The sequence below is a fragment of the Thunnus maccoyii genome, chromosome 21, assembly GCF_910596095.1.
Source record: "Thunnus maccoyii chromosome 21, fThuMac1.1, whole genome shotgun sequence".
NCBI lineage: Eukaryota > Metazoa > Chordata > Actinopteri > Scombriformes > Scombridae > Thunnus > Thunnus maccoyii.
The window spans coordinates 6604827-6631101 of NC_056553.1; the positions used below are offsets into that span (position 1 = coordinate 6604827).

At 40.2% G+C, this 26275-nt stretch overlaps 1 protein-coding gene and 1 long non-coding RNA gene across 6 annotated transcripts in view; both read right to left on the bottom strand.

The window, feature by feature from the left end:
• Positions 1-26275, bottom strand: part of LOC121888433 (dipeptidyl aminopeptidase-like protein 6) — a 198614-nt gene that overhangs the window by 146083 nt on the left and 26256 nt on the right. The window lies entirely within an intron of this gene.
• LOC121888438 lies at positions 310-1306 on the bottom strand. Its single transcript, XR_006093241.1, has 2 exons — positions 1184-1306; positions 310-1077 (listed from the first exon to the last, which is right to left on the bottom strand). It is a non-coding gene; the product is annotated as an uncharacterized LOC121888438 (long non-coding RNA).

A 26275-nucleotide genomic window follows, 5' to 3' on the forward strand; every position in this document is an offset into this window, starting at 1 on the left:
ACAGTACACACACAAACTTCAAACCCATGACTGTGAAAATGCGTTGTTATTACAAGAACCTGCTGTCATTATCTGATGGCTTTTTAATTTGTTTTACTAGAGGATTTCAGTCACAATTTTGACTCAAGGCCAAGTGAACTGGCCAGAACGCGTTAGCCAGGGTTTTAATTAGCACAAAAAACAAGAATCAATACATTCTATCCCACATTAGTCATTTCTCCACTCACCTTTTTTTTTTTGGTTTGGTATTCTGGTTTGAAAAGTGAAAAGGTTGTGTGAATGACGAAAAAAAAAATGGAAAACTGTGGATTTAAAGTAATTATTGATTTATTTGAAGAAAAGTAGGACTTAAATGTCATAGAGGAGTTGCGCCAAAGACAAATGTCCACAGAGAAAATCACTTATTCATATTTCAGCCTTTGCTGTGTGTTGCAGTCAATCATCTGTCATTTCAAAAAGAATCAATATTGAATCTAGCTTTTTTTTCCTATAATATATCCCCCATTTTTACAGAACTAATCTGCCACATAGCACACAGATATTTCTTCACGCTGGGATGAAACCTGAGTAGAATTTGTAACATAAACCAATTCAAGTGTTTTTCCGATAACATTCGTGTCAAAATGCCCTTAAAATACATTCCTACACTCCTCTACACACTCAGTCTCCATTCCTTACTTAGCAAGTAAAGCACTACTAGTGTTTAAAGTGAGGAATTGACATCAGGGATAATAGTTCATGAGGTGGAAACCATTTTAATGTAACAGAGTGATTGGAATTAGACACATTAGCTGGGAAATGAGACATCTTAACATAGAGTAGTGATGTGTGCTGTCTGCCTGGGGAGGTATGAAGGGAACTGTGGGAGCTTTGTATTAAATCTGCCACATCAAAAACCCCAGAAAGGCCTGGCTGCAGTTACTGGACTGGAAACCATGTGATCTGCAAGCATGAAAGGCCTGACCCTGGGCTCCGGGACACGAGGGAGGAGACCACTGGATCCAGTACATCATTGTTAAAGTGCATTGGTGGTGACTGCTTAATGAAACAGTATGTACAGATACAGATGGATTCAAGCTGAAAGACAGAAAGAAAAGCTGGAAGGGTTGGGACCAGTAAAGATATAAAGCATGAAGCTCACAGGCAAGATTTTTTTTTTTCCTTCAAATGATAAAATACTGACCATGTATTATCCAAGATGCAACCTCCAGGGCTGAAAAATGAGGCCAAAAACTGTAGTTCCTCAAATGTCCACATGAGGCTGGCTCCAAAAGCGAGTCCATCCTCATAGACCCCCATATTAAAATGCCCAGCTTTACAGCAGAAATAGTAAAAAACAAAAAAACAAAACAGTTTTGGTCTCTATAGCTAATTTCCCCTTTCATGACAACTGTACGGGGAGTGAATTTTTATATAACCCACCTGTTTAAATTTTAGTAAGGCTTAAAGTTATGCATAATTAAGGGCGCGTCCGCTTTGAGTGACTGTAACATTTTGGTGGCCTAAAAAAGTCTTGTTCAGCATTTGGTTGTACTAAAAGACCCTTTAAGGAGTCGGTTGTTCAGTTTTTTTTTGGTAGGTACATTTTGCAGTGGTAATGTAATGTATTTTAATGGTTTTAAGCCTGTTTTTTCGCTAGAAAAAATTAGCATTAGCATTATCACAGTTGACCATGGACTGTAAATGCACCATGGTAACTAAGCTAACAGCTAGTGTTAGGGTCAGCTCCACCCTCTCATCCAAATATGGTCACTTCTGGCTCCAAAAATCCAAGATAGCGACAATCAAAATGCAAACTTGATGACTTCAACACAGGAATCCACAAACTAGTGGGTCACATCCCGGTGCCTACGTCCATTATTTTTTAGTTTATGATATCACAAAATGTCAATGAAGCAAAAAAAAAAATGTTTTTGACCAGTAGTAACCACATTGCCCACTGTAAAATGTACATTGTTCTTTTCTAACCTGTCTGTTGTTGATGTCTGAGTTAAGATAGTAGCTATAGTTATTTATAGACTGAGGTTCAAGCCAAGCCAGTAAGCGATGGCTTAGATGACAAGAAAAGTATGGTGAGAGGCACCAAGTTAAAACAAGGGAAAGAAGGTGACGGAAAGAAATGAGTTAAGTGAAATTGGGTCCTATTTTAAAAAGCTGATATTTAAATTTTATGGTTTTACATTCGGCTGATGGACAAACTTAACATAATTTACCTATTACCATGTTAATAATGCAAAAGTTCAATTATCTTCTTTCCATGATGTGACAATTCCCCATAACAGTCCTGTTTACATAGTATGCTGATTAAAAGAGATTTTATTGCCAAAATGAACAAACAAACAAGTTCATGTTCTCAACATTAAAGCTAAAATCTGTAACTTGTCACGAGGCATGAGGTCTACAGCAAATATGCAATTGTTGTTTGTTGTATAAGGCTGGAGGGCCATTGCAAGACAAGGAAAATGCACCAGATAGTGAAGTGTAACTTGGTTTATTTAAAGGTAAAAAGGTAAAACGTAAAGGTAAAAATAAAGTATGAAATGCATCAATTACAGTGTGAAGATTCGGTTTAAAGTGACTTTACCGGTATCATCAGGCAGTCAGGACAAGTGCAACCAGACCAGTGGGGGACCACCTCCAACATTAATATATTCCTGTATTATTTTTTATCAAACCACAGTGTTGTTGGTTTGTAGCCTACAACGATTTAACAATAACTACATAACTTTTACAGTTGTTCTGACATAAGCACCTTCTTCACATTTCCTTTCCTGTGACTCATCTAAAAAAGCAGCTATTAGTGTTTGGGCTGATGTGAACCGACATGATATGGCCAATATGATATGATGTGACAGTAAACTGTCTCTTTAGTGCTCCCACAGTGCCAGCTCCTATCACCTGAAATGTTGTTCTAGCTCATTACAGACTACACTTCAAGAACAGTTCAACAAACGGCACCAAGAGGTGACTTTATTAAGTTTTAAAAATGCAAATGTATTTTGTGAGTGCAGCACATGTTAATATAGCTACTTCGCTTTGATGCACTGATGTCTTAAATGCATTGGAGTCACATTTTAATATACAGTGCCTGTAGGCATTTAGTTTGTAAAGGGATCAAACTGTTGAATTTCTTTTTGCGGAGTGTAGTGAACCACTTCACAACCCTGAAACTCCAGGTTTGTAGTGAAAAACTTTGTCATTATACTCATACATTCTCTGTTATCTGAAACTCATGTAAGTCCAAAAACAAGTCACTGCAGCCAAGGCCACTTGACAAGTGTGTTGCAGTAGTGTGTTACATTTCACCCCCAAACAAGTAAATGAAAGCAATAAAACAGTCACTTTTGGCCCAAGCAACATTATATCAGAACTGCTGATGTGACAAAACTTTGATGGATTTCCAAGGGTTCAAATGAGGGGGTCGAATAAGCAAATAAAGAAGAGAAAATCACAAGCGGAGGGAGGCAGATTTAACGAGACAGGTGGAGAGTCTGATTTAACTCGCACCTTAGCCCAGGAGCCTTGAGAGACGGTGAGTGAGTTATGAAGGAGAGCCCCGGGGGCAGCGCTAGCCCATCAACAAAGCAGCCCCTCTGTCATTTTCCAGGACAATATAACGCTCACAGTCCAGTCTGGCTACTCATGCAAGCTGACAGGATGATCCAAATACACACTTAAGATTGCAGATTGCAATTAATGAGAGTCATGCCAGAGAATACTTAGAAATGTCTTTTATGAAGTAAACTGACAAAACAATTCAGCAAAAATATGACAGAAGAGCAGGGATGCATAGCTTGTTAAGAGTAAATTAGTATCATGCAAACCACATGGGCTTAACAGCACTAATTAAGAGGAGACATGGCTCACAAGCGCTAAGCTCCAGTCACAGCCAAAGATCCGCTTCAACAGTTCTTCAATATGCAAACTATAGTGAGTACAGCTTCATCCTTACCATTTTGGAGGTGGTGGTATCGATCTGATGGGTGGCAATTAGCATTGACATGGCTGAAGTGACAGCGAAAGCTCCTCAAATACTCTTCTTCTCTCCTTTTCCCTCAATACGTGAAAAGTCCTCTGGACAAGTGCAGAATGAGTGGGAGTCTTCACCTAAAGTGGGAGGATTAGTGAAGCCCCCCCCATCATCTGACTAGTACACTCCGAGCCCACTTCCACGTTAGCCAATCAATCACATAGCGACAAGGTTTCGGTCTGATGCGCGGTGATCCATTCGCCAGGATGGGTTCTTTAGAAATGTGTGCTCCCCAGCTTCACTCGCTCTGGCTGTCTCTCTCCCCCCCCTACTCCCCTCTTCACTCCCCAACGCTCTGCCTATCCCTCTTTGACTTTTCGCAGCCTCTCGATCTTTCTCATTGACTCGGCTCCCTTTTAGGGTTTATCAGTCTTTGACTCTCCAAGACAAGTCATCTTCTCCAACTCTCACTTGTAGTAGCTGCAGACAGTCTGTGTTTGGCTACTCTCTCTCTCTCTCTCTCTCTCTTTCTCTCTCCCCTGATTCATTCTCAGCCTTATCCCTACCTTGCTCCCCTCCTTGCTAAGCTCTTCCTCACAAGAGGCTGGGTGGTTGTTTTTTTTTTGTTTTCTTTTTTGGCGGGTTCAGCACCTGAACTAAATTGGAGGTTTAAGCGTAATCTGTCAGGTTGGCTATGGGAGAGGCATCTGCCAGTAAATACAGCCAAGAAGCGTTCTTTACATCTCCATCACAGGTTTTGTAAGGCAAAGGTTTGTGTGTGTGTGTGTGCTTGGAGTTGGCAGGTGGGCAAAGAGACAGACAGACAGAGGAAGGGAAAGCGAGGGAAACGGAATAACAGACATGCAACAAAAATGTCTGCTGATAAAATAAACGGCAGAAATGCCTGTAACATAAAAAAACTACATGTATAAAAATTGTTACAGTGTAAGTTATTGGATATTGAACATGTTTTCTGTGTGGCTTATACTAGAGTTGGTGATTCTGCAGGTCCCCAGTTGAATGAGGTCTCTGTCGCTGTCCACCAATCTGCAGATCAATTTAATCAGTCCTGTGATGGGCTGTAATAAAGCGGTGGTATATACGTGCCACGAATTTCACCTCGTAAATCACCCCCACCTCTCTGGAAGATTGGTCCTGCGTCTTGCCCAGGACCAATCTAAATTTATGTAGCGTTTACAGCTACAGCGCGGTGAGCCAAAGTCCCAAAGTGGAACGACCAGTTGTACACTAGGCCAACACTGGTCAGGGCAGCGGCTAGTAAATGAGAAACAGTGAACGACTACAACAGTGGCACTGGCCCGGGACTGAAAATGATTGAATGGTTTAACTCCGAGCAAAACAAACTTTTGTGTTAAGAAAGTTCTGGAAGTTTTCTATCAAGTTTAATTTGCTTGGTCAATATTGGTCCCACGCTGCAAACTTTCGAAGGTGACTTTATTTGGTCTAGAAAAGAGAGGGAACAACAAACTGGCTGCTATTGCAATCAGGTATATGCCAAACCGTGTAAAACACACACTGGTCCACCATGTCAGTGTCACGTTTTGCCTCGTGTAGGCGTGAAAAGTACACGAGTATCTTTGCACCATGTTAGGAGCGAAAATAATTTTATGGTGTGACAGCGCTGTGGTTAATGTCTGGTTAGGTTTAGGCACTTGGTTAGGGTTAGAGAAATATCATGGTTTGGGTTAAAATGATCATTTGATTGTGGTGTGTGTTACAGTTACAGTACTTCCTTGAGGTTAGGCAACCTTCATGGTCAACAGTAAACACCACAACAATAATAGTTAGACTTTTTTAAAAACTGTCTTGACTCAGAGTTGGAAATGTGACTGTGGTTGGAGATGGGAATTCTATTTATCTAGCCATCCACCCAACCTTTCATCACTTTTATCTAAGTTAATATAAGGCCAGGGATTTCTGTGGCACCAAAAGTTGATTGAATGAATTTAGCTGATAGCAGAGACACATAAACTGTTCAAATACAAAGATCTGGTAATAGCCATCACATGATGGCTCAGTATCAGCACTGATGCCGATCGGTGCATAGCTACCTATCCAAAATCCCCTCTCTGTTGTCAGAGTTGGGGCTTTTTCAGTCAATTTTTGCAATTCTCTGAAACAGACAGTCTGACAATCACACCCACTTCACACAGCAATGTCAGGTGTGCAGAGGTGAAAGAGAAGGCAGGTTTTGAACTTCTCTGCTGCCTTTTTTCATTCTTCACACAACTACACTACAATCTGAATGATTCACTGTGTCAGAACTACAAAGATATGCAAAAAAAAGAGAACTCAAGGAGAGGAAATCAGGAAGGCGGTGTGATGCAGTCAGGGAATGGCCCCACCTTCAAGTGTAGCCATTGAAAGTGATATACACTCTTTTGCCTTTAGAGCCCTAAAAGCTGGTCCAATTTCAAGGCATTTCACAATAAGAATAAAATAAATAAAGGAAACAGTAGCACTGAAATAGCATTAAATTTAGCCTACTTTACACTACAGAATTGTTTTTCTTATGCACTGATTAATTAATTAAGATCATTCAACTTTGCATTTTCTTGTTTTAAGTCGCTGTTGAAGAAACTGAACGCTTCCAGCAGATGTTTTACAATAAAAGTCTTCTACTAAATTGAAGAAATGATGCACTCTTAACCACTCAAAGGCTATTAATGTGAAACAAATTAAGGGGAAAAAAAGGGTTGAGTATGCATTAAAAACAAAAGCAGCAACAGCAACTGCTAACAGGAACAAATCTGGCACAAAAAGTGGCAGGTCTCTTACTAAAATATGACCAAATAAACAGAAAACAGAAAATTTGAAATAAAAGCCTCCAGTAAAATCTCGACTCTCTACTCAGTTGAGATAAACAAAAGCCCAGGGCACGATTGTAGAGTTTATATTCAGTTATAAAACCTACTGTAAGATCAGCAATATCTGAGAGACATTTCAGGAAATCATGTGTAAAAACTCAGCAGGTCCATCTGGTCCATTGTGAAACCTGGCTCAGGTGCTGGCTGAGCATTTTTCACCTTGACGTCAGATGTTTTACTCCACACTGCCGGTTACTGTTGCCGCAACACAGAAAAAAAGGCATCAAGTCCTACTTTGATTTAAATTTCTTAGATTCTGTGATTCACAGACTCAACAGACCATGTGATTAGTTGCGTTCCAATCATGAAAGCTAAAGCAACAAAATGAATTCGCTGGATTGATTCTCTAGTCGGGTTATGTGTTTGTGTATTGAATTACATTGAGGAATAAACAAAAGAGGTAATTAAATGTGTCGACTGTGCATCAAATGCTGTCCAAAGCCTTTCAGACTTTTGATGAGGATGAGATAACATTTGATCGATACAAACATGTGAACTTCCTTTATGTCTTTGTGTTGGAGTTTAATCAGAGCACATTAATTATTGCACTTTTTTTAATTTATTTTTTTTAGCTTAATTGGTTATATTTTAGATGATTAGTTAACTAATACAGGATACTTTTTTTTTGTCTGTGCAAACTTATGTGACAAAGTAATTAACATTAAATACAACAGAAATAGTTGAACATGTACCAAGACTTGTTTAAAGATGAAAAATAATAGGAAACGTGCAATGGAGTGACAAATATGCAGTTGGCGAAGGATCCAGTATCAAACACGGAGCCTGATATTGTGTCTGGGCTGTTATCTCGATAAGGACACGGTTCTCCACCTCAACCCTTTACAGACATTTATTCCATTATTGAGCACTGACTTTTCAATTCCACCAGATCACAAGAAAGGAGCGAGGAGACAAAATGAAAAAAAGAAAAAAAAAAAAAAAAAAGTCCCTCAGGTCTGGAGGCAATTCCAACATATTGTCTACTAGGATGAGGTTGGATGGAGCTGGAGCAGCCAGGTAAGACTCATTGCTACCCTCTGTAGTGAGGAAAGGCCTGAAATAAAATAAAAAATCATAATCAAGAATCAAAACGGTGAAACAACGGTTAAACTCGGGTGAGAAAAAACATGTGCAGTAGGCCGCTGTGAATGCTTTTAATAGGGCAACTGGCAAATTTAATCCGAGCATCATTTGGTGAAAAACAGGAAGCAAAACATATTGCTCGGAGTCATCTCGATGAAAAATGACTATGATGTACCACAAATCCATTTCAAAATAGCTTTCCATTTTTTTGATTAGGAAGCGGTTCAGCATTTTGCTAATTTAATCTGGCCTCTGAATTGAATTTGTATTACAGCCATAGTTAATAACTTGACATTCAGCATATGACTCTGTGCTATTTAGATAAGTGATGGGCCTACTTTGAACACCCACATGCTTCTATGCCAAATTGCCCCATTGCTCATAATAAAACCTGTGTCTGAAAGACTCGCTGCTGTTATATTTTATTGGAATTGTTATTAATAGGACTATCAGAATATAATGCTGGGTCCGAATGTAGAGATTCCAAGACGAATCTTTGGGGGGGATTTGAGGAGATGAAGGAATCCTGAAATGGCATTCATGCCACGGCTTGTGAATAAAAGATGAAAGTTTTGACTTGGCTCCAAGTTTCTTCTCTCTTGTGGCTCATCTCAATTACTATAGAGGCGGCTTGGAGGAGAACAGAGTCAGTAAGCACATTCTAAAGAGGAGACGAAGTGGAACGCTCAAGGAAATTTCTCATTTCGAATACATGGATGACAATGACTGACACTTCAGAAAGAGACAAAGATCCCTAAACACAATATAACATCACAATATGGAGAGAGGCTCAACCTACATTTTCCACTGTGCCGAGTGTTAAAAAAAAAAAAAAAAAAAAGTGCTCCAATGTCACGAAGCACTTCAATCAATCACGGCTGGAGAGCAATAGCCTCACAGCAGATAAAACTCTGTATGCTCTCATGTTTAAGAGGAGAAAGAAACGATTCTGTCCTTCATTCTTGTGACCACTTTGGTTCCAGGGCAAATCTTATAGCTGAACATTTTTTTGTTTTAATTATTTTTCACAGAAAAAAAAAATGCCTAAAGTTTTTGAAAGGAGGAGTACGGATTAAACTTACTTTTATATCGATTGTACAGTGTGTGTTTGTAGTGTACTGTATATTATACAAAGTATTAGTGTTTTCTGTTGTAAGACACAATTCGCTGCAGTTTACACTAATGAGACCCATTTGCTATGAGTAAAGTTCAGACTACGCTTCTGTTCACAGATAATTTAGAAAAAGATGAGAGGAGAAAAAAGAAATTATTAAAGTAAGCACTTAATGGTGCTTACTCATACTTTTAGTCTCCTTTTCCTCCATAGATTTGTTTTATTTATTATTTCTCCCCATTTTTAAAATTAAAACTGCACCGCCTTAATTTCCTATATTTTTTAGCCATGCTAGCGGCAAAGCTCTAGTGGTAGTGACAGTCTGTTGGTTTAGTGGTGACAGTCTGTTGGTCCAGTGACTACTTGGGTCCAGACTGAAATATCTTAACTATTGTATGGATTAACATGACAGTAGGTACAGACATATGTGTTGCCCAGATGATGTATCCCAGTGACCTTTTCTCTAGCGCCACCATGAGGTCCTACTATTAGATGGATTGCTATTAAATTTGGTACAGACATTTATGTTCTTCATATAGGATCAATTGCAGACTTCCATGGGGGTGGGGGGTCATGTCCCCCCAATATATGAAACATGGAGATCCCCCCCCCCAGTATTTGTAATTGACAGGACATCAGTCTCCCCCAAAAGCTGTTAATTTGTAAAAGAAATCTTATTTGTTCCCCTAAATATTCAATGTTAAACTCACTTCAGAACTTACTGGATGTGTATCATTCACAGAAAACCTCCTGCATCTCGTTTGTGTTCACGTCAACCAACAACAGTGAACATAACAGCTGTGAGCACGGTTCATGAGCGTGCACGCCAAAGCTTCGGGTCCATTCTGTAGGTCCTGAGGGCCGCCACTGCTTCAGCCCTGAATGTTTTTGGGCCTCAAAACTGGTAGTTTAATATAACAGAGCAGAACTCACTGTGGAGCGTCCGAGTGAGGGGGAAAAATATGGTGCTGAACAAGGTGCATAGAGGCTTTGGATGTATCACAGGCAGTAAAGTTCCTTTATACAGCGAGCCGAGCAGTTTCTAGCGTTTCAGTCTTTTCTCCACATCTTAGCACAGAGATTGGTCCATAATGATAATTGCTGAAAGCAAACGCCACAGTTTGAGTGGCTTTAGTTTGCAGAGGCGCGCACACATAATTCTGTTGAACACAAATCAAAATTCAGGTATTTTGTTTCTTGTCTCACGTATCGCATCTATAACATAAATTATTGAAATGCCCGTCAGCTATTAATGTGACTCAGGCGGGTCTGAAATGTGTTAGTTTAATGGAAAAATAGACCCGCTGATGTTCTGCTTGTTGCACACATCTAGCTGTGTGTCAGATTCTTTCCTTTGAGCTTATTAAATACCTGCAGCACCACACAGCAGCTGAAACGATAAGTGCGTCTCCAAATTGAGAGAGTGATGTGTGCATTTATGCATGTGGCACAGCAGCGCCAACTTCATTAACACGCCAACAGGATCAGTCAGGATATAACGGTAATTAATGTTCTGTGTCTTTCTATACGTCCGATACATTCGCTGTTAAACACAGATTCAAGGTTTATACAGTGGAATTGTTTGTAAGAAAACAACGGAGGTCTGGATGAATCCTGACCTCCATCAGAGCTGTCAGGACTTTTTTTTAAAGTAGACAAACGTCCAAGATAAGCCTATCATTACGCATGAAATGGAGTTTTAATTGTGTTGTGGGACTGGAGTTGCAGAGGTGAACTTTTTAGCTGCTCGGATAAACCTGTGCCTCTTTCCTACAGGTCCATTTAAAGGGTCAGTTCACCCCTTTTTTCTCCCAAACCTCCAGTAGCATCTCTCCATTCAGAAAGTTAACAACAACAACAAACTTAATTGTTAACTTGGTTGATTTTCTAAGCAAAATATGGTTACAATGAATAACCTAATGCACCCCCACCATTCACCACCCCATACCCACTTGGTCCCCTCCAGTGTATGACTGAGGATTTCACCCTTGATTGGAGATCCCTTAACTTTACATCGAGCACCGTCATCTGGTCAAATTTTAATTTGTTTGATGATCAAATATGTGCAAAAGTATTGACATTCCAGTCACCTTCAGCTGTAATATGTTTGGTGCTGATTAGCACTAATATTGTTATCATGCTTACACACTTAACTAAGATGATAAACATGGTACGCTTAGTACACTGCACCTGAACGCCTCCTGTATAGACACACAGATGCACTCGCCGCTGCTGCTCCTCTGCTAAAAGTGCTGCTCATGCTATGCTTTCTGTGTAGACATGGGGTAAGTACAGCCCCACAGAGCTGCTTAAAAATACCTGGAGGATGTTGGTTTAAATTGATTTTCACACTGATTTATGTGTTCACACAAGGTTGTTGGCATTTCTGAATATGTTTCATAATACAGTTATACTTTGCAGACTGTGCTCAGAGTCCAACTTATTACCAAATGTTTGTATTATTTACGTTTTTTCCCCTCCCAATTTCATACTCAGGAAAAAATTAATGACCCCAAGAACCAAGTGTAAGAGAAGAGGGGGTGTTTGACATTTTAAACAGGGTTACCTTGCATGTTCTACTCCTATGGGGTTGGGAATTTTAAAAGACACAGTCAATACCAATATTTTAAACCTACGTAGAGCCAAAAATTGAGTCTCGTCATGCCTCGAAATAAAACATTAACTAACAAAAACACATTAGAAAACGATAAGTCAAATGTGGTACGAATGTAAAATGTCAGTGTGGATTTGGTAAATAGCATGTGTGTGTAGCTTTAGAGAGATATCTCTGTTATATCAGCGGTAGACAATGTGACTGAACAAACTGCTTTATACTGCGGAAAACTACAATTTCTCTTTGATTTCTCACAGGTAAAATGAACCTCAATTTGTCAAAGTAAATCTTTAGTGGAAGATTATGCTCCAGTTAAACAACAAAAAAGCTCAGCGGTTACAAAATATTCATTTCGAGAGAAGTCTGCAGAGAGAGATTAACTTACCAAATACTGTGTTCAAGACAAAAATCTGTCTTGGACAGAATAGATGAGGGACAATGCCCCCTTTTGACTAATTGCCTTTTAAGCTGACTTCTGCCTGACGCAAAAGGGCAAAGTAATTCACTGACATCAACAAACAACTCAACCATTCACTCAGCTGAGAGGGTGTTTTAACCAAAACACAGAGACATTAATCCAAGGCACCTCCTCCATTAGCCCCAGCTTGTCAGAAGTGAAATTGGAGCGAGAAAAGCCCACTCACTGGCATATAGTTAATTTCATGCCATGCTGAAGAGAGACAGGGATGGGCAGAGAGTAAACGCTTTAGGTCGAGGACTTTACAGCACTCATAAATACTCAGTTTTGGAATTGAATTCCTCCTTCCACCATGGAGTTTGGTTTGTGTGGGAGGGATGAGTCCAAGGTCAGAACCACTCGGTCTGGCCATTGATCTGAACATAAGGCCAATTCAGCGGCATATGATTGATGACAACCTCAGCCAATCAGCTAGTACAGGCAGGAGAAGCCAATATGGTGACAGATGGAGGAGCATGTGCACTGTGTTAATAATGTAAAGGCTCGTCATATAGTGACTCAAGGTAAATGACAGGAGGACCAGGAGGCGGAATGTAATTTCCTACAATAACGTCAGACACTACCTGCTGATGCCGTTTCCTGCATTTGTTCTGCTTCACCATCAGATCAGCTGCATGCTGGGCAGATAAATGGACTGTGTCCAACTTTCCAGAGGATTAAAAACAATGGCAGAGGAAAAAGTTTAGTTTGTACAGCAGAATAGTGATGAGGACATCAGCAAAAGTTCATGAGGCAACTTTTAGCTGGAAAATACAACATTATCCAAGAACAGCTGCTTGTGCTACTGTATACTGGTTTGTAGGACCAACAGCTTACGGTTTATGCTGTTTTGTTTTGTTTTTTTTATTTCTTTTTGTATTTTTATTGTTTTATTTCCTCTCACTAAACCATCTCTACTATTATTTTCTTCTCCCTATGACTTAAAATGCAAGGGCGAAGGGTCTGATATTAGTGAAACTGATGCAGACAGCTATGGCAACCTTTTTTAAAACCCTTTATGAGATGATTAATTGTTTCATATCTATCTAATAATTCTTACATTAAACATTCTTTTTTTACCTTTAATTTCCAGACTGGAGCCCGGTCTTCATATTACTGCTTGCAGCTATAATTTAATTTTGTTTCTGTCGCCCTGTGACCATGACCTTCGTGTCATAAACCCTCAGCCTTTCAGGGCTACCTTCTGGCCACCAGCTGCACAATAGTCATCTATCCAGGATGGAGAGCTACAAATCCTGGGGATGAAAAATAAGTGAAGGGAATTTTCCACCCTCAGATACCTCTCACACCAGGCATAATGATGGATTTTCCTCCCACTTTCCCTCAACCAGTCTCATCTTATACTATTGCAGCTGGTGTCTTTATACGTTTGTTATAAGCAGCTGTGGGCAAGATACTTGATGACACCAAAGCCTTGACAACCATATGTTGCGTATTCTGTATTTAACATGTATAGTACAAAAAGAAAATGAGACATTTTGGTTCAAGCAGCCAACCTAAATTTAAAGGGATTCACTGACCATCTAGAACGTTAAGTTCAACAATTAGCTTGCAGCATTCCTCACAATGGAGCTGCAGGATTGACATACCCTCCAACTCTGAACAAAACCAGGTGTCTGAATCTAGGTTTAATAGTAGTTAACACACAACATGTAAATTAGACAACCTTGGAGTTACCAGGAATCGTGTTTCTGCTCTTTTGGTAGAGGTTACCTACCTCCACACACCTCCAGCCTCCCAACCCTCCAAACTCCCAGTAAGACTGCAAGCCAAACCCCAAATGTCAAAGTAACAGAGCATTACTGACTGGCACTACTCATTCTGGAAAAAGGATATCACATTACTGTAAAATGTCGCTAAGTAATGTGAGATGCAGCTTTTCCAGTAAATGAAAAGATCATTCAGACAACTTGAAATGCATCTCGCAACTTGTGGTTGTAATAATTATGATCTGTTGAGGCTGTTGCAGGATGAATTTCTATGATTTCCCTTTCATCATACTAAAGACCACTTTAATCACAGATTTGTGAATACTGGAGAGACTAGACACATAAAGAAGCATTGCTCTTTAAATCTGTAGGACTGACACCACAATCTGATCTGTTCTGTTATCCAACTATATTAGCTCTCTTGGAAGTATCTCGATGTCATGACTCATCTTTTAGATTTGGCTTTTAGGATAAACAACAACATGGCCTTTTGATCACAAAGGATTTCACTAAAAGCTGTATTACTGTGTAGTGTTTTTTAGGTGGAACTTTCCTTTTAAAATGGATCAGATGCACTTCTAAACTGATTGGGTGTGTTTTAGAAAATTGGCTGCAAGTTAAACAATGTCAAAACTTCAGAGTTGAGCCTTTGAGAATACAGAAAGTGTTGACGTAGCATATCAAATGTGGCTCCGCTCTGTGAGCTCGATCTTTAGGGCCACTGGGGCGTAGGATAAAGAGATATTGTGCGAGCAGCGAGCGGATGGCACAAGCGAACCTCGGAGATCTCAACCACTGCACCGTTGACAGGTACAAGTGGAGGAAGGGGAGGGGGGGGTGACGCTCAACAGAAGGTAGTGGAGGAGGGTTGGAGGCGCTGCCAGTCAACCATCCCCTTGTTTCCTTGTAGACAGGTCCAGATGTCCCCCCCTGTCCTGATTGCATTCTACAGACTTTTTCCCCAGAGATTAGAGGGAGGGTGGGAGAAGGTACACAAATGGGGATACGCTATAGTGGACAAAGAAATAGCACATCCCTCTATCTCTCCTCTTCCTCTACCCCTTCCTCTGTGTGCACAGCGCCATAAGCACCATGGGGATATTGAGACAGACATATCCCTCCTAGATGAAAGGGGCATTTCAGTCACACAGGCCCCAAAGGTAAACGTGGTCTGAGTTAGCAAGCAGCTCCTCGTTTATTGTGGAGCGAGAGAGAGAGACTCAAAGGCACCGTAACACCACCGAAGGCAATAAAAGGCAACTGCTCTGTTCACACTTCTGACAAGCTATTTGTGGCTCTACCAGGCCATAAAGACACATGCTTATTTGCTATTGTTTATGAAGCTCTAACAAAGTTTGTCCCTGTAGAGGTTACTGTGGTTTTCCTCCATCTATTTTCTTTCACAGTACCGCAGAGGCAAGCATTTCATTTGCAGATATGAAGCCCTGTCGGTGCTCTCGTCTTATCATTCATTATCTGTGCAAGCGATTATGCATGAGATAAACTTGACAGTTTGAAATCACTCTCCTCTCTCCCTGGAGATTTGCATGACAGGCCTTAGATGTTTGGTATTTTGTGAAAGTTAATATCTTAAATAAACAATATAAACAAGGCAAATATTTGCCAAGTCCCATATAAAAGATTCCTCATCCTGAATTTTATTAAAGCAGTCTGTAATACTTCAATACATCTGATTAACTATTCCACCCCTTTCAACCCGCAGCCTTCTCTCTCTTTTGATAAGGAACTGAATAAACATGCCGCAGAAATGATACTCCAGAGTTTCAACACCATCCCTCACTCCAGGTGTCACTATATATCTCAGTTATAAATACACACAATAAACCGAAGGCATACAGCACCTTCTTAATGATAACTGAGAGCTGGCGCAGTTGACAAACTCCTCAGACACCAGTCACCGCTGCGCAAACATCGCCTTCACACGGCGGCCATATTCATTTGTATTCCTTTCTGTGTGAGAGGGACATGCAAAATGTCAATGACAAATTTGTCTAGACGCCATTATCTCGGTCTGAATTCCACCACAGAGCCATAGTGAGGCGGAGTATGGGAGCCCATAGCTACATTTTAGCAGGAACACCACAGTCATGTTGATATATTTCCCTGGGGACAGGGTGGCTTTCTTTACTGCATAGATCCTTTCAGAGAACACATTTTACTCAATTTAACGATGAAGTAGCACAGTGCCAAAATTCACTTCCCAGTCTGTGAATTTCAATGAGTGCCTAAGTTACATGGAAATAAGAGCCAATTCTGAAGTTATGTTTCAGTCTAAACTGGAGGCTAATTAGTAGGCTATACACAAAAGTGAAGATTTCACTATAAATGTCTCACTTCCTGTATGGACAGATGTTTCGCTTCATTAAGGTCCATAGTTTCATAAAATGCTTAAAACAAGTCCCAATTAACAAAGTTCTAGGTAGAAAATTTGGATTCTGCTTATTAGTTTGACTACTTTCTTGAACTTAAATTATTTTAATTTTACAGTATGAATGAATTAAAACAAGGGAAAATACTAAGTTTAGATTTAATCACAATTAAGAAAGCATTTTGACAAGTACAACTGTTAAGCATTGAGCTATTTAGCGGATGAAAACAAAACAAACACTGACAGAAATAAGCATTTGCATAACCTAATTAAAAAAAAACACATCTACAGTAAGCCCATTATGCCAAAACAACTTTCCATTGAGTTTGTGTTCAGTGAGGTAAACTTTGTTTTTTTTTTCTTTTCTGAGAGGAGGGAATTATTTTTTTTTTCCTTTTGCTTTGGTCTGTCCTCTGAGATGTCAGCAGTTTTCAGGGAAGTTGTTGTGTTGCAGAACCTGGCGTTTCCAATAATTACAGTGCAGCTGATTGGCCTGGAAGAGGTACAGCCGCCCACAGCAGAGGCAAACTTCACTTCACACATCCTCTTTTGGGACCTGACACACACGTTCTGAACAAACATCCATCAAACCTCAATTAAGTGATTAAATTAATTATAAGCAATTATTATTGTTCAACAGTAAATGCCTTTGTTTCCCTTTTTATTTACTTACGTGCAGGATGCTGGTGCAAATTAATCAATTTCTCTTCCTATATTATCTTTTGATGTTACCAGGGCTGAACAAATTGGCTGCACAATTATGCAAAAAAAAAAAAAAATCCTGAATATTTTGCAAGATATTGTGATTATATGACTCATAAACCTCATCTTTATGAGTTCCTCTTAATGTCTGCTTATCTATGAAGAACCAGCTGTGTAAACAATGTCTCTCTCAGCGGCGCCCTGCTTCAGAGGGCGCCACTAACTTTTGGCTTAAACAGACAAACAGCTCTCTTGCTGTTGCCTGTTGTTATACCTTTCTGTTCCACTTTATTCTTATTATGATTTGGGGGAATTGAACAAAACACAAACCATGAAGACAGGTTACCAGACAGATGATAAATCACATGGACAAAACAGTCAGTTACAAGAGCATTTGTGATGTTTGGCTCATAGTCAGCATCCCAGTTCATCCTAAAGGTGTTGGATGGGGTTGAGGTCATGGCTCTGGTGCAGGCCAGTCAAGTACTTCCACACCAAACTGGGAAAAACATATGGACCTCACTTTATGCACGGGGGCACTGCTTTCTTGAAACATAAAATGGCCAAAATGTTGCCACAAAGTCGTAACATCAATGAAATATAATTTTATGTTGTAGCATTAAGATTTCCCTTTAACTTAGCTAAGGGGTCTTAACCAAATGATGAAAAACAGTTCAAGGAAAAGATGCATAAATGTGTGTGGACAGGGTTTGCCACATACTTTTGGCCATGTAGTGTATATAAGGACACAAAGATGTCTAAAGGTTGCATTTACATATTATTTTGGCCGCTACAACTGTGATTATATGATTACACATGGTCGAGTGTGCTAACTGTCCATGCTGCAACTTTAAAAGGGGCGTATCGTGCACATTTCCAGGTCTATATTTGTATTCTGGGGCTCTGCTGGAATATCTTTGCTTGATTTAAAGTTCAAAAAACTCCTAATTTTTCTTACTACTGGCTCTTTATGCAGCCCCTCAGTTCAGCCTCTGTCTGAAGGCTCGGAAAACAAACAATAGTAGTTGGATTTCACTTCTTTTTTCATTCTTTACTCAAAATATAAGCCTGAATCTGATCTGAAACATGCAAGTGGACAATGTGAACAGCCTGTGGGACAGCCTTAGCAGATGTGTATGGTATGGACAACCGTGTGTGGGCATTCATGAACAATCTGATGCCATCATGAGGAGGAAGTAGAGGTAAGTTTGCAAACGAAGCCCTGGCTTTTGACTTTCAGGGAGCATTTTTACATACATTCATGTCAGGTTTTAAAACTTTCACCATGTTTAACATAGACATCTGACATTATCACTGTATATACATGACAGAAAATCACAAAAAGCATGATATGCTCCTTTAAGCAGACCAAGGAAGCAAGGAGAAATAAAAGGAGCTATTTACATAGAGGGGGATGGGTTTGGGGAACACTGGAGAGATAGAGAGAGAGGATATGATGGAGGACAAGAGAGAGACAGACAGAGAAAGAGAGAGAGAGAGAGAGAGACTTGGCATTAACTCATTTCACTGCAGCCAGAGTGCCAGCTGAGAAATGTGGCTGCCGTCCCTGGCAGTGGTCACTTCGACTTTGACATGAAAAGACACACCCAAAACACACAAAAGTTATCTCATTAAAATAAAGCACGATCTGAAAGCACATATTTCTGTATTTCCTTCAGCTACCTTCATGACATTTTTTCCTCTCTATGCATTCATTGTCACCAACCACAGCTAATATTCAAAACATCTACACATTTTTAACTTTTCCTCCTAATTACTTTCCCGTAAACTTTGAGAGGCAATTATCTTCTTCTTCTCTCCACCTCACACACACACACACACACACACAGACACACACTATTTAAATTCCAGAGGCAAGCTTTGATCACCAGTACATTAGCTTTACATTAGAAACAATCATTAGAGGGACATCATCCCCACGACCAATTTGCCTTCGGAAAATAGTAGTGCTTGAGTGTGCCGCAGCCCACAGAGGACCAATGAGCCACACCAAACTTGATTAGGCCTCATAGTAATGTATCATTCCTCCTGGCCAGGCTTTGTAGATGAACGACTTGTCTTCATATTAAACGCTCTATCTGGGAAGGGCTAGAGACTGGAGTGGACTCATTTTCAAAAAAAATCTCTTTGAGGAGGCTCGCTCTGGCAGAGAATAATGTGTCAAAAGATAAATGAGTAATGAGTTCCACGTGCCCAGTCAAGGCTATTGAGACACTCCTCAGGAAGGCGTTTAAAGTTTGAGTTTCGAAAAGAGGCAGTCCTGAGGCTGCGGCTGTTTGGTTTGAGACGGCACATCACGTTATCACGAGTAAAAAACTCTGGTTGTTACAAATATTGAAAAAAAAGGTAACAATTCTTTATAAAAACCTTTTGATGCCTGGCTGAGAAAAAGAAAAGCAACCTGATGTTTGTTTATCCGAGAGAAATGGTAGAAAAATTCCTCTCAAGATTTCAGAACAAAAGGATGAGCTGATAGACTGCATCCACCTCCCTCCCCCGTACGTCTCATGTGCTTCAAGCTTTCATAATATTCAAATCATAATGTGCAATGACACCCTGCAAATAAAGCATAGCTTATGAAAGTAAGTAAAGAGAAAAAAACCTCCTTGAGCATCACTGACATGCACTATCCCGTTTAGCCGAGATGGGCTCATTTTAAAAGCATAAAGCCTCTTCATCACCGGGCTCCAACCATAAACGGCTATCAAATCTACCTCAACGACAGCTTTATGAGAGCATAACCGCCGCCATTTTGTAGCTCGGGGTAAGTTTCAGGGAGCAGATGGGAGTGAACTTTAAACTCAGCGGGGAGCGAGCAGCAACGTCCAGCTGACAGTGGAGCTGGCCTGCCTGATGTTTGATTAAGAGGCACGTTGACCTTTCCGAGGCTCCAGGGGGCGCTGAGATACGCTCTCACCTGACAGCCTGCGAGTCAGAGCCTTCTCATTATGGCCCAAATCTATCAATCTACTCTGGAGATTTTCTGTCTTGTTCTCCGGGAAAAAGAAAAAAATTAAATGCCAATGCCATGAAAAGTACGCTTTGAGGAAGTTGTCATTGAAAGGAAAGTGTCTAGGGGTAAATGCAGAATATTGGAAGGTATGTTATGAGGTTAACTCTGTAAGCGAGGGAGGAAAAAAAAGGAGACAGGATGAGAGGAGGAGATGATACAGGGTGAGATGTAGTGCGTTTCTGCAGTAACCCATTACTACTGCTACAGCCTCTCAACGCTATTATTGTGAAATATATCCTGAGACTGACTGACCAGCTCTAAAACACAGATCAGTCGATAACTAGAAGCTCAAACTACTTTCATAGCTTCTATGATAAACGTAAAAGAATCCTCTGAGCACAGTGCTGATCCCTTTACCTAAGATTATAATTGATGGCCAGGAAGAAGCCGAGGCGAGTCAATACGGTGTGATGAATTGAACCTGTATAGTGGCATTGGGTGTGTGCCTCTACTGTTCATGACAAATTGGCCATGTCAGACTATTTCCTTTACAATCAATACGTACTGACACGAATGCTGCTGAGTCCAGTTATAGTTTATAATCACAGAGAAAAGATGGACAGTAACACAAACAAAAGTCATCGAAGACCTTTTTTTTACACTATAAATGCGGACTAGAGCATCATAATGATTTCTACTGCAATCACATCTCCTTGACAACTAGAAGTCAACATGACGTGATCTGCTGAAATTAAATTTAAAAGCTGCTTTAATCGATATGTACTTGTATGTGAAACACTGCAAATTATCACCCAACTTTTGGTTTTCACACCCTACAACTTTACTGTTTTGGCTCAGGCTCACCGCTTTCATCAGACACATTTCCAGGTGCAGCTGTCAGCTGTTTTCAGCCCAAAAGCTCTGATTAACCAACTGTACACTACCTGCTCAGCAGCAAACAGCAGACAGGCAAAGTAAGCGACCAACTGGTGAACATAGTGAAGAATTAAGCCACTAAAGAACCAGATATTTCCCTTGATAGTTGGTTGGGACTAAAAACAGAGCTAAAAGATGGGTGAATATTATATAATTACATTCACCATGTCTACAGATACACATATCCAAATGGATGATAATATTCCTCCATGTCTGCTGGACATGTACACAAATAAGTTTGCCATATCAATCTAAAAGGTGATAATATGTGCTTACAGCTTGTTTCTGCTGCCCAAAAGTGGCCAAAATGTTTTTTAATATAGCAATAATGCAGTCAAACTTCTCTCTATGTATTACCAACAATGTAAAAACACAATGTCGAACTCTGACGTTGATGTTTGCACACTGAGCAGCATGACGGATCCAATTGTTCAGGTGAAGGGGAGTGGTTTTTCAAAGCAACATCCTTAAGGGTGCACTCATGAGAACAATGATCACCCCTCTTGGCTCTGCATCATCCTGGAAAAAAAAAATCACTCACCGGGCATGTGCGAAGCTTGATTTTACACGAGGAAGCTTTTACAAAACATGTTGCCAGAAGCCAAAGAGGAACAGTTAAGAGATTCTTGGCATTAGTATTGAAAACATTTTAACATCCCGGCCTAATGCAGCTACTGTAAATCTTTCATCTTGTTCTATTGGACCTGTGTAAATAGGTATGTGTGTGAGTGCAAGATGCACCACCTGCATTGTACTGCTGGTGTGGGTACCTGCCAGTGAGCATCTGCCCAATCAGTAGGGACTGGCAAATGAGCCTGGGATGCTACTGTAATCCATTATTTCAGCTTCACTGAGCTGCCTGCATGAAACACTACAACACAGTGTGTGTATGTGTGTGTGTGTGTGGATGATGCTGACTGGATCTGTGCGTAATATACAGTCAGACACAGACAACAGTAGCTGAGCAGAAACATAACATTTCAGCTGCTGTACGTGGGTGTGTAGCGACTGTCGGAGCACTCTCCAAATAACTCCAAATTTCATCAGTTAAGATAATTGCTGTTAAATAAGCTCACAAATTCACTTCATTTCCCCGTGTTTTATTAGTATTGACTGTACAACTTTCTGAAATACTGTAAATCAAGCAGACCTTAAAGTTGCACAGACTCGCTGTAGCTGTTTTATGTGCCAGAGTTTTGATAACCTCAGCCTTGCAAAGTTGCAGACTCTGGCAGCGGGGGGGGGAGTCATAATAAATCCTGAAAGAGATGTATCTGCCTACAATGAGGAGGCATTTCACCTCATTTTGACTCCACGTTCCCCCTCGATTCGTTCCGGTAGTACAGCCTTTGAAACCGTGAGACACTGCTGGCTATCAGATGCATCTGTTTTATACCTACGAAACATTTTACTCTTGTCATTTTGGGATTCTTTATTTCTATTCTAATGATGCTCACTTGTAAGATGAGTGAATCTCAGGCATCTTTTTTAGTTGTTCTGAAGAAAAAAACAAAACTAAAGCAGCAAATTCTCCGGAGTTTAAAAAACTTCAAATACGAATTGCATGATTGTGCCTTTAGTGTTACATCTGTGTAGAGAATAAGGCGGTCCGTGAGGCATTCAAGAGGCCTCCAATTAATTCAAACGAATCCCTAACATCCATATCATAACATCAGCTACCATGCACAAAAGTTAATTTAGCAGTGCGGAGCGTTCTCCCAATGCACCGTGAGGTAATATTCTTCTAATGTTTAGGGAATACACAACATTCCCCTCTACAACAGGTGCTTTTTCATTTTCTGTCTGGCTAGCTTTAATGATCTCATTAGACAGCCACTCTAACCGGGGAACTGCCTATGGCATCTTTGCCACACGACAGGGAGTACAACAACAGTGCAGAACAGGGAGGCCGGGCATCTGTCTGATGTCACAGCTGTAACAGAAGCTGCTTACTTACAAGATGGACAAGACTGTGAGAGCGTACTAGAAAGGCTAATTGAATTCCCTGTGTACGGTCGTGCACAAAGCCCTCCCTGCTGCACAGAGACTAGAGTGGCAAGCTAAGAACCCTGTTAGACTGAGTTGTACATCATTACCCAGAATTCTAGCCGGCAGTTTCCCCCCCCTCCAACATCCTCTGCCAGGAATCAAATGGCACAGATTAATCATAGGTTGCCTGATAGTGAAAGGAGGAGAGGAAAATGGTCCTATGGGCTGATCATACAGCTTCTACAACAGACTCCCCCACAGCAGAAAAGCACATAACACAACCTTCACTTCAGAGCAAAGCTTTGAATCTTCTTTTGCAGGTAAATGCACAGAAAGGTTGTTTTTTTACGGAGTGCTATATGTTTATATCCAACCTCATCATTGTAAATTACGAAAAAGATTCTTAAGATGATACACATTTACTTATTTCACAACGTCATTAATAATAGATACTGTATTGGCTCATTTAAGAATGCAAGAAAAAGAGAAATAATGTGTTTGCATCCACTAATGCACAAAATAAAACAGTCTAGTTTGAGGACATTCAGGAAATGATAACTATGAAATTTGAATGTCATTTGAAGGTTAATATCCCAAACACGTTCCAGCTGGAAGATTTCCATGTGCAAATTCATGACAGGATGATTTTTCATCCCTGCTCTGTTTTGCCTGCGCCTGTGTATACACCGTTGTAAGCATGGCGTGCCTGATTCCGCTACCTTTCGCTGTTGTGGATTCAAGTCAGGGTCCGGGCCGGAAAGATGTTTATTTGCCCGGTCTAACAGCATGCAGCTAATCTTGGCACAACTTTAGCCACATTGTTTTCTACAGCTTAGTTTTTAATAGGTTTCCACACTTCCTCCTCATGTTGGACTGTGTGGTCCAATCTGAAAGTCACAAACTTGGCATTGCATATTTTTTCGCTCTCTCTCTCCGTCTGCCCCTCTGTCTGTCAGTTCGCTTCACTCTTTCTGCCTGTCTCTATCACTCACATACATTCTCCTCATGTTTAAACTATTATTGCATCAGGACACTTCACCCACTCTCTTTATATACCTATATACGGTATATAAATAGAGGCTGCACCTACTGTACATACTGTATGCATGAGAAGGTAAACAGTGTAATGAGATGTAGTTATTTCAGAAAAATTGAGTCATCGAGTTGTCCGCTTGCTCATTCCGCGTGCACAGTCTGCCTGTAAAATGCAATTACACTCATGCGCCATGAGTAAGTGGTGGAAACCAGCTTATCATGTCAGAGTCCTAACGAGTGTTACTGAGGGAAATCATCATTAACGTTGAGCACAAAGACAGAGATCCTCTGCAAGGCAGGAAACAGGCCTTCATGAAACAAACCAGTTCTCTTTTGTTTTCATTATCCTGAGACCTTCCTTCTCGTCACAGGTTGGGATAATTACAGTTAGAGAAACAGAGCTTCACCTCTCACGTCCCCTGTACGTGTGTATCCATCTCTGCACACTTTTTTGCTTCAGTCTTGACCCTTATAACCTAGCCTACATCACCAAAACAGACTGCCAGATTTGCCTCCAATTACAATGCTGTCTATTTTTTATATGAAGTCTGCTTGTCCAGACCACTATCAGAACATTTCCTCCCCAGAAACACAGCCTGAACTCACTATACCAGCCTTAAAGTACAAAATATTCATCGTCCTGATGTTAAGTTGCAGCAACTTTTGCATAATCCACATCTCAGCTGATTGTCTCAAGCTTAAGGGACCATACTGTACTTTGGGTTATTTAGCCCATTAGATACAAATTGCATATACAGTTATTGCTGTCCACCTTCCAAATTATACCAAATGCTTTTAGATTAATTTCTTTCCTTGCAGGCAGTTTCCAGTAATTTAGTGCACTATGTGAAAATCAACTTGCAAAGATTTTAAACTTGCTGGAGATGGGTAATCCATCACACTGAATGTTTATTCACCTTTATTTTTTGTCAAGGTTATGTAGTAATGCGTTTGTTTGGAACATTTACACTGACATGTAGCAGCACATTCTGATACCAGCACGTATAATAATGTGAGAAACGGAAAATTTACATTTTGCTTTTTCGCACAACGTTCTTGTTTGCTGAGAATTTTGTCTGGGTTTATGTTTCTGACAACATGCTGCATGAATGTGAAGGTGTTTGCTTGCTGACTCAAATCTCTTGAAGCATTTTTGAATGTACCTACATGTACAGTTTTCAAAGCCGTCTCTACTTTGCTGATATCAGACAGAATCGTCAACTCGTTACACTCTGTTAACTCGGCGGAGCGGGCGGATTCAAAGGTCTAGACCCAGGCAGCTTTAAATGCAAGCATGGACCTTCTACCTGTCTACCTTCCTTCCCTTCCTATATTGCTGTAGTTATCTCATTACCACTATTTTGTGAACGGTCCTTAGTGGTGCATTTAAGAAAGCTCGGACACCTGACATCTTAGATTTATGAAGAAAGTTTGGATTTATGAGCTCACTGGGAAACTTTAAAAATTAACAAAGATGCCACCATACAAACATGTACTTTTAAACAGTTATTGCTCACATTACAACAAGAAAATAAAGTCACTCTCAACAGTAGTAAAGGTGCCAAATTGCCAAATATTGTCAGTAGAACAATTGATTATTGTTTTACATTTTATAGGCTTGGTCTGTCATGTTTTTCTAGTTTGAAAGACCAATGGCAGCCCAGCTGGTGGTACATTTGTCCAATAAACTGCACAAATTATGTGTAAATTCAATCATCCAATTAGACAGACTACTTGACATTTACCTTTATCTTGGGCTGGCATTGTGAGGATAATTGATTTCCACACATTCCACTGATAATTGATTTGGCTTTTTTTTTGGATCTACAGTACTGTGCAAAGCTTTCAGGCACTTTTGATGTTTAGATTCTTATCTATCACACAATACCACTGGGTCAGCAGCATGACAATGACCCCAAAACATACAGCCAGAGTCATAAAGGAGTAGAACATAAAGAAGTCTAGTCATAAAGTACAACTAGTCATAAAGAACAAGAAGAACAAGGAGTCCTGCAACAGATGGTTTGGCCTCCACAGAGCCCTGATCTCAACATCATGGAGTCAGTCTGGGATTAACATGAAGAGACAGAAGCAACTGAGACGCCTAAATCCACAGAATAACTGGCAAGAGGAGAATTGGTGCTGTTTTCAAGACAAAGAGTAAGCTGTTCATGGCATTATTTTCGAAAGCTTCCTCACTTTACTGCATACAGTACATACTGTATATATCTAAAATCCTGTGGTATTCTTGGGAAAATTGTCAGTAGTGATATAAATTGGAAGCATGCAAACTGCTAGTATGGAACTTCAAAACACTTATCTAACTAATTATGGAAATCAGTAAGAGATAATGGCTTTTACCTGGATTTACCTCATTAGTATACTTCATAAAAA